The 11,985-nt window shown below is 44.2% G+C and overlaps 1 pseudogene; it reads left to right on the forward strand.

Annotated features, from left to right (window-relative positions):
• Nucleotides 1–2,577: 2,577 nt before the first annotated feature.
• On the forward strand, nucleotides 2,578–5,261 carry LOC147951977 (uncharacterized; annotated as a pseudogene).
• The last annotated feature ends 6,724 nt before the right edge of the window (nucleotides 5,262–11,985 follow it).

Here is an 11,985-nt window from a genome sequence, read left to right on the forward strand (position 1 = left end):
ATTCACCACTGGCCATATGAAAAACTTAACTATCTTGAGCTTGAGCTCGACAAAGACTATTTCTAGGAGATAGACGCTGTTTTGCCTCACTTTGATCCAGTTGGTTCCTGAACAGGAAGGGGGATAGGTAGGTGGAGGATGCAACGAAAGGTCTCACTGGCTGGCGCCAGGAGGAGATATTGAAGGAAGAAGTGGTGATTAGAGAAGAATGGCAATGGCGTAGATCATTCTTAATTCCATCTTTTCACCCTTCCGCACCCCCTATTTAGTAAGTGGAGATAAATACGAATTTATATCCGGTAAGCGCTAAGAAAGTAAGAGCGACCTAAACCCTATCATTTATTTTTTAGAGTAAGAAACACCGGTTTTGAAAGAATCAATGGTTTCGCAATCCATTTCCGCTTAGGTCAAGTTTCCTCAACATTATGGGTGAGGTGGAAGACCAGCAGCATCAAGCTCGGTGACAATCAGGTAACAAACAGCTCGCAGTCATGTCTCTAAGCAGGGATCACCTTCTAGTATTATGAATATGGTACCTACCCCTATTTAATGCTGTCTACAGAGAGATCGGAGAAAGCTAGCACTAGAGCTGGTAGAAGAAAAGACTGGGACTGCCGGGACTTGATTTCTCTCTCCATGTTTATCTATGTCAATTCGATAGCGCTTAGTACTGGATTAGAGGAAAAGGGGCTGCTGAGGCTGGTGGATAAGATCAAGCCTTGCCTTTTCCCTTTTTAAAGTGGGCATCCTCTTTTCTTTGGAAAGTAACTAGACAAGACCTGGCGAAAAAGAAGGGTTGGTTCGGTGAAGTTCGCTATTATAATTGTTCAGGCGAGAAAGTCTTTCGAAATCAAGTTATAGGAGTAGCTTACAGCGCCCTCTTCTTCACTGCCTGTGTCAGACCCGCGTAAATGATCTGATGAGGGTGTGTTGAAAAACACTGTTAATAAGATAGTCCTATTCGTCTAATTCTTTCTTATTTTGGTTTTCGTATCACTGCTTCCGTTTTCTTTCAAGTCCTAGGCTTCGCCTTTGTTTGGCTTCGATTCCGGAAGTACCCATTGTTTCAACAAACCCACCTTGTTTGTTTTTAGCAAGGGATGCTGAGTCAAGTTAGGTGTCCTACGCTAGGCGCAATCCTCGTTTCAGTACTACACTAGTGGTATGACCTTCGAAAGGCGGAGAAAGTGGGGTTCAGGGCTTTAGGGCATACAATGGGTTATGGGGTCCATGGTACACGGATGCGCTAACCAGCGAGAAAACGCCTAGCGCTTAACTCGTCCGGTGCGGGTCTATTTCTCCCTTCGGGTCCTGTACACCTGTAAAAAGGAAAGGAGATAAGTTGTTTCTCTTTAGAAAGCTAAGTAAGGCTAAAGCTCTGTTTCCATTCCTGTTTATAAAAAAGAATGCTAGCACGACTTTCAAATAACCAGAAAGGAGTGTAGGATTGATTCCTCACATGATACGCATTTCATCTAATCTAGTTGGGATTTAGGTTCCTGCTAGGCGAGATATTTATTTAAAGACAGCTGGAGGTACGAATTACCCGATTGTGAACGCTTCTTACTCGCAGGAATAATCCCATTGTGTCCACGTATCCACACGATTGGTTTCTGAACCAGAAGTTCATTCATTTTTGATCGAGAAACATGGCGCAGGTGTCAGATTGGAGTGATTATTGAGACGTGGTATGAGCGAACAGAATGATTGGGGTTTGGGGTAGTAACACCAAAAGAAGCGTTAGTTGTTGTCTCGGATTGAGAAGCAGTGGCATCTTTAGCGGTCAATGCCCACGAAGGAAGGTCTTTTCTCACTCATTATTTAGATTAGTTAGCCGTGTGCACCTCTTCTTTTTTCCTTTCAGAATAGAAGATGGGGTTGTACCTGTCATCTCTTGATACCAGTATTCTAGCTTATGGTTCCTTTGTCGGTTTCCCCTGACCATACATATCTACTTCGGCGTGTAAAGAAGCTGCTCCGCTGATTACCCACCAACAGATGCTTTTGGCGCTCCTACCTTTTCCCTGGGATGAGTCTCCAAAGCGGGTCACTAATAGCTTCGGTGTGCAGGAAACTATGGCCACACCCTTTCCTACTCTAAAGCCGCTGCCCTTACTAAATAGTGAAGCCGTGCATACGTTTCCTCACTCAATCCGTCTGGTAGCAGAAGCCCTTTACCTAGGGTAGGGCTTCACGAGGTTTAAGTTTAAGATTATTGATAGAATCAACGAATCTCACTTCTAATGGGCTTTACTACACTACCAGAGGAGTACAAGTTTGAAACGGGCAGCAGCTGCACACTACCTATGCAATAAATCAAGACGAAAGCAGGGCGCTTAGGACACTGGATTGGAAACTTAGACTGCCTTCCCTCTTTACTCGCTTGTTCCACTTGGTATTCACAATCAAAGGTCTCCCCAACCATTATAACAAGAACCAACCGTTGGATAGGGCCACCGCTCGATGGGTTGGATCCTGCTCACCACGCGGAAAACAACCATACAATTTAGTAATTCCGGGGCTTACTATTCAAGGGCAAATCAAGTAGAATTGTGTATATAGATGAAAAAGGGAGAATGGCGAAGAAAGTCAATTTGTCCAAAGCACGGTGCCGACCTCCTTCTTTTATACTATACGAACGAGAATTCTCATTTCTTGTGAATGGGCCCAATTTCCCTTTTGTTACTGGTCGGGACGACCTAAATCCTATATCGGTTTCTCAAGTGCCAAATAGAATAGTTCTTTTCCAAGTTTGGGTAGGATTCCCGACACCAATCACATCTGTAAGTAGCAAAGATTTAAACAAATAATGAGAGGCCTTTATCTAATTAAGTTGAATAATACACAGATTGTAATAAAGGAGCGTGCTAACTGTCACAGATAGCGTGGAGATAAACAGCACGTACCGACCAAGTGTCGCGGTAGGTTGGCTGGTGCAGGCAGGTTTGATAACTCAGTAGAGAGTATGACCACTTTGGGAAATCCCCTAGCTTTCGTCCCTCACTGTCTACAGCGTAGCCGTCATGGAACCCCAGTGTCTTCGTCAAGCATTCCACTCTAGTTTTCGCTACCAGTGTTTCAACAACACACAATACCGCCGGCCCCCATGCCACACATGTCAAATTATAGAATAGATCTCGAGTAGAGACAAGAAGACAGCACGCTAAAGCGATCGAAATGGTTGTACATGACTAGTCGTCTCCTGCGGCTCGCGATAACATGAATATCTCTCATTCTCTTCCATTCTTAGGCCTTCCTAAAATAAGACAAATATAAAGCAATCGAGCCAAAGAGAAAATCATGAAGCATCTAAGGTTTCCTTATCTTTTTACAATCTAGCTCCTCCGGATACGATCATGCTTAATGTTACTGGCGCATGTTAATGTCTTAATCTCATAATAGACGAAAGAACGATAGGGAGTTGGTATCAAATCCATACCGATGATGAATGCATTCCATTCCATCGGTTAAGTTGGTATCCTCAGGAAAAAACAAAGCAGCGGAGTACCCATTTTTACATGAGAAAGAAAATGAGCTGATTTGAAGCTCTGCTCTTGTTATGTTGAACAAACGCCCTGCGGGGCACGCCCTCCGGGGGTTTACGCCAGGAATTCCGTAGAAGAGAGTCTTGGTAAGAAATAAATAAAAAAGGTACAGTCTACCGCAAGTAAAAAACCCATAGCTTCTATCGCTGACGGGGCCTTTCAGGCTATCTAAAATACCACCATCGTAAAGGAGGATTCGAAGAAGACGGCATGACCGGGAGAGAGACGCAAGGATGGGACTGGAACGATTGAGAAGCACTCATTTATCACGGATGAATAAAAATATGCGTATAGTAAAGACATACGCCCCATATCTGCGGATGATAGGCTCTAATTGCATGTGACCAGTACGGGAACCGAGTTCATGTCTTTCCGGGAGTAGAGCTTGCGTTAAACTTGCTTCAATGGCGATGAAAATAGCTCAGTTGGTAGACGATGTCATGTGACAGCTTGTTTTCTCGTTGAAGCATTCTTAGACTGATAGCTAGGAAGTCCCATTTTGCAAGGGCTCGCGGAGTAGCCACAGATAGAAATTATCAAGTACCAACCAAATAGTTCTTCCAAGGCTAAAGGCAGGCTGACCCGCTAATTATGTCGTAGGTAGGGATCTCGTTTGAATAAAATCGTATAACAATGAAGCGAGAAAACGTATGCGCCCGCAAACGGCTTTCGAGGCGATCCTGACCAGCAAACGAACTCAAATTCAAGCGACCCTCAAAGCGAGGGGAAGACCCCCATTCTTTTTGTCGAAATCTTACTGTACTTAAAAAGAACAATGTTGTTACTTCTTCAAATCTCTATTGTGTAGGTGTTCAGTCCCAGGTAGGAATAAGTAAAGGCTGTTTCTTGTTAGTCTGTCTCTTTCTCTTTAATAGCAGGTTCTTGGGTAAAAAACCCAGTCACTTTAGAAAGTCCCCCTTTTTTTAGGGAGCAGAGCTGAAAAAGATGGGAAATTCCAATGATTCTTCGTTCATTATTTCCAAGTGTCATTCTTTTGTTCATTGCTATACCATCGTTTGGTCTTGCGTTGCCAGTACTAATAATGGCATTAGTTGTCTTATTCGGAGTTCAAGGAATAGCCTTTCATCTTGGGAATGAGAATGTCGCGGATCTCAATGTTCTCGTCATGACCAATGCTCCTAACGAGGGTGACTTTCCCATAGACCAACCTCCCGTTGGCGGACTACCAGACCTCCAGCAGGAAATGGCGCACGCCGCCCATCCCGAAGCCATGATTTCGGAGTTGACTTCCAAGGTTGAAAGAATATTTAACGAAGTAGGCACTCCTCTTCCTTTAGAGGAGGGTGAGTCTGCGCGATCGTTCACTGAAAGTCTTATATTGTGGAATAGTGAGGGAGGAGATACTCTTCAACAAATCTTCTCTGATTATACGGAAGCCGGAGATGGAAGCGAATTCGTCGCAACAGCACCAATCTGGCGAAGCGGTTTCGCCGCGCCGAGCTCGGTGAACCAGATTCTCCCGACCCCGATGCGCCTGCGGAAGAGCAGGAGGCTCATTCCACGGGATCCCCTGAAAGCACAAAAGCAAATGATGGGGCGAACGAGGCAGGCCCGTCTTCTTCGAGGAAGCGTAAAAGGTGGGATGATGATTCAGGGTCCGAAGATGACGATTCGGGGGGACCCGGGGAATCTCCAGATCCAGTGGAAATCGTTTACGAAGGGGATGCACAAGGGTACAACTGGGAGGGGGATTAGGTTGGCCGCCAACTTCGCCTGCCTTTCTATCTGAGTTCTTCCCTCTTGATGCTTTCGAACGACTCCTAAATTTCACAAAATCCTTTTTTTTCTTCTTATTTGAAATCCAAATCGAAATGCCTCAACTTGATAAATTAACTTATTTCTCACAATTCTTCTGGTTATGTCTTCTCCTCTTTACTTTTTATATTCTCTTATTTAATAATAATAATGGAATACTTGGAATTAGTAGAATTCTCAAACTACGGAACCAACTGCTTTCGCACCGGGGGGCGAGATCCGGAGCAAGGACCCTAAGAATCTGGAAGATATCTCGAGAAAAGGTTTTAGCACCGGTCTCTCATATATGTACTCCAGTTTATCCGAAGTATCCCAATGGTGTAAGACCGTCGACTATTTGGGAAAAAGGAGGAAAATCACTCTGATCTCTGATTTCGGAGAAATAAGTGGCTCACGAGGAATGGAGAGACAGATTCTCTATTTGATCTCGAAGTCCTCATATAACACTTCTTCCAGTCGGATCACTTGTTGGAAAAACATAATGCTCACACATGTTCCACACGGGCAAGGAAGCATAATATCATGAAAGCCGTCTGATAATCTTTCTATAGGTTCCCCGAAGAGAATGGTCTCATCACAAAAACACTTTCTATATGTTCTGTTATTTCGAGATTCGAAGAAGCAAGCAAGTTTTTCATATAGTTGTTTTTGTGTAGTGATCTCTGTTCATGGAGATCACGAGGCCACTGATACCCGAAGTGGTTAGGTGGGATAGAAGAGAGGGAAAGCGGGCTTCTATCACATAGTTTCTCTTTCAGGGTACATAGGACGGCCCTCTCGTCATTACCTTTTGTGCTTACCCGTAGCTAGCTGTGCCTGAAGTCATGGATGATGCTATTCCCACTGAGAGATGTGCTGCAAAATGGAAGCTGTGTTAGTCCTCGGCTAAAATCATCTTCCTTTATTAAAGACCATATATATCCATATGTAGATAGAAGAGGGGATATAGTCGTTCAAAGCTAAGGTGAGTCTGTTCCAGCTAATTCCTCAGATTCCACTTTCCTGTCTGTCCATGTAAAAAGGAGTCCAGCCCACAAGGAGAGGGAATCCACAATAATATCTGTTTTAGATGCTTTCTACTATGTTTCAAGTGATCAAAGAATAGTATCTTTAGACAGAACTGAAATAGCAGATGCAGATTCGAATGTTAAGGTTATTAAAGCTTAAAAGAAAAAGCAGTCATAGGTTAGGTGACTAAGAAAAGAATGTGGAAAGGGTCACGGATAGGATTGGTATATTAGTTTCAGCTATAACAGAGATTTCTCAGCATGTTTCTATCTGGTTGGTATCCGCTGGTACCATTCATTGTGAGTGCTTTTAGGGGTTGCTCAACTCTCGGCTATTTTCACCATCTAAATGATTGCATCTTCCCGTTCTCACAATTTCTCAAAGGTTATTGTATTGATACTATGGAATTTAGAGTGAAAAAACAATAGGGTTCAATTCGATTCATTTTGGAAACTCTAGCGGGGCCATCCCAAATTCCTCTCAGCTGTCATAATTGAATAAAAGGGATCGTATAGCTTTCCAATCCAGCAACATACATCTATCACCTAGGCATAACTGCCAACATCAGTATGCAGAAAGAATCTGTTTAGAACGGTTTAGAGTCGGAACCAAGGCAAGATATCCAGGATTCCGTGTCCCTCCAACTCCATCCATTGGGCGGCGTCTTTTCATCCGGAGAAGCTGTCGAAGCGATAGCCATGTCTGATCCCCGTATCTGTGAAAGAGCAAGGTCTTCCTAGTGGAGTCTAGAAAAAGAGCCGGGTATTCTGAGTGGAGTCTGGAATGAGACCTGCTGCCTCTGGCTTGACCATTAGCTGCTCTATCTGTTATTGGCATGGCATTCCTGAACCCATAGAAAAAGAAGGATTAGGAGACGTCCATCGAAATAGACTAGGAGGCCTCTCACTAGCGCTATATAAGCTGCCGGATTCCCTTTCACTTAAAGCCATTCCAACAATCTATTCGTCGTAAGCCCTTCTAGCAGCAATCCAAACGTCCCTCCATCTGCATCTCCCTAACAGTCTCTGCACGTGGATCTCTTCTACTAGTGATTCAATTGGGGCCAATCCTGCCGCATCCACTTCCTTCTATCAATTAGTGGAATCCCCAAAAGCGGAAGAAGTTCTTTGCGCTAAATACCTTCTTTGCAAGCCGTGGTCCCACAACGGACCGAAATGGCCATCAGAAAGCAGATTCATTTTATGATAGAAAAAGAATCTGCTTTCTTCTGGCACATGTATTTCTGAAAGGACTCCATCTTTGGAAAAGCTCGTTTGCACCTTGCATCGAATTAAACCACTCCTTTCACCGCGGATAAAGACTTGGTGGGTGGGGATGAGACGCTAAGGTAGGGTTCGGTCTGGATGAAACTATCTTTAACACGAGCTTCTTCCTTGTGCGAAGTACCAACTTATTGGAATTCAGCATTGCATATTCACTACCGAGATCTCTTATAAGTTTTGGGACCAGAATGAATTCTTCCTACAGACGCCGTAAAGGGTGCGGTTTAGCAACCAAGCGTACAATGACCGAAACCAACAGCTCCATCATTTCTGAGAACTTCTCTCTCGCATAGAGGAGATCTTGGCACTACTTTATGTGTTCAATCCAGGGAGCCGCCCTCTTCTTCATATCTTGCTTGATATTGGTTTCATAATGAAAAGAGGAAGGAGTGTCGAAGCGATGTCGCTTCTCTGCTCTCAGCTCTTTGCTCGAGATGATGTGATCTGATCGATCAGTCTAGAATCTGTAACCAATTGGCTAAGTCGCTAAGTCATTGCGGACACTTGCCATCCTCTCATATCGAAAGACGAACAACGACTTCCGGGGTAAAACGGAGGGCTAAAACCTGAGCCTCTTTTTCCATCCCAGGGGGTAGCGATTTCAAGAGTACTTGGTTTAAAACTTCCAGTTTATTCAAGTAGTTTCACTCGATGAAAAATGCATGCAAAATGCATTCTATTGCTGATTCTCTGTCAGGCATTACACCTCTGTCCCAAGCTGTTCGTGTTAAGGTGGCCGATGGCGCTGAGTTAACTTCCTTGTTTCTTCTGCTTGATTTGATCTTTGCAAGTATCTGCTGATACCGCTCCATCACATCAGCCAAGGAGCCCCACATTCCAGAGTGCAATGAATGCAACTCAGAAGCCATTCTTATCTGTCTATGCCCCATATCTTGGATCCGGGTCTGCGTATGAATAGTATTCGTATCACAGCCGAGCAAGAGGATTGACTTACTCATTTCAAGCGGAAGTGGGGATTGAACCCAGTAGATACCTAGCAGCTAAAAGAGGTCCAAAGCACCGGATATGGCTCAAATAGTCCTTATAGAAATGATCTACGAACTATAACCTTTCGATAAGAAAGATTAGTTACACAAGATATATTATTCTTTCTCACTTCCTCTAGAAACCAAAGGGAGAAGGAGTGGGAGTTGAAAGCGACAGAGATAAAGTACCAGCAGCTGCAGTCGTAGGTGGAAGCCTTTCTTTCTTCTTGCACGTATTGAGCTTGGCGCTCCTTGAGATCTCGGAATAGCTCCGAACCAGCGACCTTGAGCGGGTCTCCTCAAAACCACCGTAACTACCCGCTGCGAGCCATGGTCCTTGTATGCTAAGGCGGAGATTAATTAATTGCTGCCACAGCAGGCGCCTATCTGTAGACAGATTGGATCGATAAATATAAAAAAAACTTGTCAAGCTTTGCAAGGTCCCCTTCTCAGAACAGCAGCAAGTCAGCACCAGGTCAAATTCTCCAATTACGGTAATATACCATAAACAATCATCCTTTAGGAGCTATATTATCCCTCTAGGGGAGCTAGTATAGTTGGCCATAAGGTCACACCCCTTCTTCATTCCATTTTCTATTTTAGAACTTCGGGTTTCAAAGACTTTTCCCACAATAGAGGCTTTGTTCTTTTTGAGCAGAAAGAATGAATCTAGTATCGACGGAATGGTATCTATCTTCTTAATATTCGTTTTCCAGGGGAATGAGCCAACCCACACAAGAGTGCCTACTAGCTTGTCACGAACGCAGAGGAAAAGAAGTAAGATACCCCCGCCCCCGAGCCGGGACCCCTTCTTCTTGTACCGCTAGTGGTCTTGGATGAAGAACCACAAGAGCAACCTGAGGTAGTCGAGGAGGAGCCACAAGAGCAAGATGGAGGTTAAAATGAGACAGGTGGTAATACTTCTTTGGAATTGCCGCTTGCACTACGCAGAGAGACTAGGACTAATGCTGGAAAGCCTCCGGTCCGATATGGCTATGAGCATGACATTGCAAATTGAGTTTCAGACTCTTATGTCTCACCCGCACACAAAGCATTCATTGCATCTCTACAATCAGTGTCTATTCCAAAGGATTGGAAGGCTGCAAAGCTGGATCCCCGGTGGAAAGAAAGACGCAATGAAGGAGGAGCTTGGTGCACTTCAGAAGAACAAGACGTGGGATCTTCTTCCACTCCCAGCAGGAAAAAGAGCAGTTGGATGCAAATGGGTGTTCACCGTAAAACAGACTCCAGAGGGTAAGGTGGATAGATAGAAGGCAAGGCTAATTGCAAAAGGTTATAGGAAGACGGGAGATAGACTATGATGAGACCAAAGCACCAGTGGCGAAGATGGACACGGTGAGAACCTTAATCTCATGCGCAGTCAACTTACTTTGGGTGGCCTTTACATCAGCTAGATGTGAAGAATGCTTTTCTTCATGGTGGTTATTTACAAGAAGAGATCCATATGGACATTCCTCCAGGTTTTGGAACAAACAGACTGATGGGAAGGTGTGTAGGCTCAAGAAATCTTTGTATGGCTTGAAACAGTCGCCACGGGCGTGGACAGGTTCAGGAGAGTTGTTTGTGGTATGGGCTACTCTCAGTGTAATGGAGATCATACAGTACCGGCATAGACGAATCCATATCACCATTTTGGCGGTGTATGTGGATGATATTGTGATTACTGGAGACGATGTTGAAGAAATCAAATGTTTGAAGGCAAGACTGGGAGAAGCATTTGAGGTAAAGGATCTTGGACCTCTTCGATACTTCCTTCGGATTGAGATTGTTCGGTCGAAGAAGGGGGTAACATTAAGTATAGTGAACAGGTAGCTGATTGTTTTACTAAACGAGTAGGTCCTTGTGAGGGTTTAGCAATTTGTAACAAGATAGGCATGTTAGATATCTTTAGCCGGGGGAGTGTTGAGTATTGGGCTGGGCTGTATAGTGTGTGTTAGGCCCCATGGCCCATGTACCTTGTATGTATAGCAGCACATAGGAGCAATGGAAGAGATTGATGATCACTCATCAAATAATACCCATGAAACGAATCCAGACTCAGTGAGTGGTGAAGACCACTGACCCCAATAGGAATACGGAAGACCTAATTATTGAAGAGAATAGTACAATTAACAACTAAACCTAAAGGGATCCACTTGTCACAGAAGCAGTCTATAACTAATAGGAAGCGCCTATCTCTTACTTGATATCTGATTGATCTTGCAGAGCCGAATTGTTTGAACTTGATCGACCTTAAACGCTAGTTCAATTCCAGGACGACATCATATAATATACGCGAGGCTCAACCAATGATTTTGATTAGACACTTCTCCTTGTTGAATGAGAATGAAGGAAGAGTGCCGAACGACTAAAGCTAACAGCCAGCCCGGATACCTAAACTGAAGAGGATGTCCCACCATAGCAAGATATGATACAGACCAATTAACTGGTAAGCCAACCTTCCCCATTGCTTTTCTTTCAACTAACTAGAAAAAGAAGGGGGCTCTTACGCGACTAGGCCGAGGAAACCTCCACTACTGGCTGAACTGAAACACATCATCCCATCCATTCCATCAAGTAAGTACGGGTCCCCAGTGACATATTAAAGAATGCCAACTTTCTCCCAACCGGTCTGTGAGAAGAAATGCCTAGATACTCGGTATGAGGAGAGCTCGGTAAGCAGGCAAAGAGCAGGGTTTGGTAGGCTGAGCCTCTTCTGGGGCAGGAAATTGGTCTATACCCACAGTTGCTTTTGTTTTTTCGTATGGCACTCTTAGGGTGATTTGCGAAGTTGTTGTTTCTGACTGTAGCCTGTAAGAAAAGAAGTGTGTCTGCATCGATCGCATCAAGATTAATCTATGTTATTTTTCATACGCATTTCATTTCACTGGGCTGCGGTTGGCCTTAGCTTTAGTAGCAGGGTTGGCGCTTTCTTTTCAATGAGGGAATGGCTGGCGCTATCACCCATGGCACCTTCATCCTCAGCAAGAAGTGAGTAGTTGGCATTTCCGGTTTCCGAACAAATGGATACAAATTGACCTTGTGGATCCGATGATACCACGCCTGGGAGACTTTCAGAAGAATAAGAAGAAGAAGGCGGATTCAATTCTTCAAGTCAAAGTCAAGGGCTACTGGCAGTTTCCTATCAATAACGATCCTTTGGATCTATAATCATTGAAAGAGGTCTCTATATTACAACAATTGAGAGTTGCCTCTTGCTATCACTACCTCGTACCAATCAAGGAGCTCTAAAGCATGCTGAGCTGGCCGGGCGGGATCACTAGCTTCCGGTAATATGTGCTTGTCACTTCACTCGAGCCTTGAGAGAATCCGCCAAAGCCTATATCTACAAAAACGAAAGAGAAAGAAATAAGCAAATCTGAATAA

This window comes from Triticum urartu, unplaced genomic scaffold (assembly GCF_056163025.1).
Source record: "Triticum urartu cultivar PI428250 unplaced genomic scaffold, HENAU_Tu73 scaffold2, whole genome shotgun sequence".
Lineage (NCBI taxonomy): Eukaryota > Viridiplantae > Streptophyta > Magnoliopsida > Poales > Poaceae > Triticum > Triticum urartu.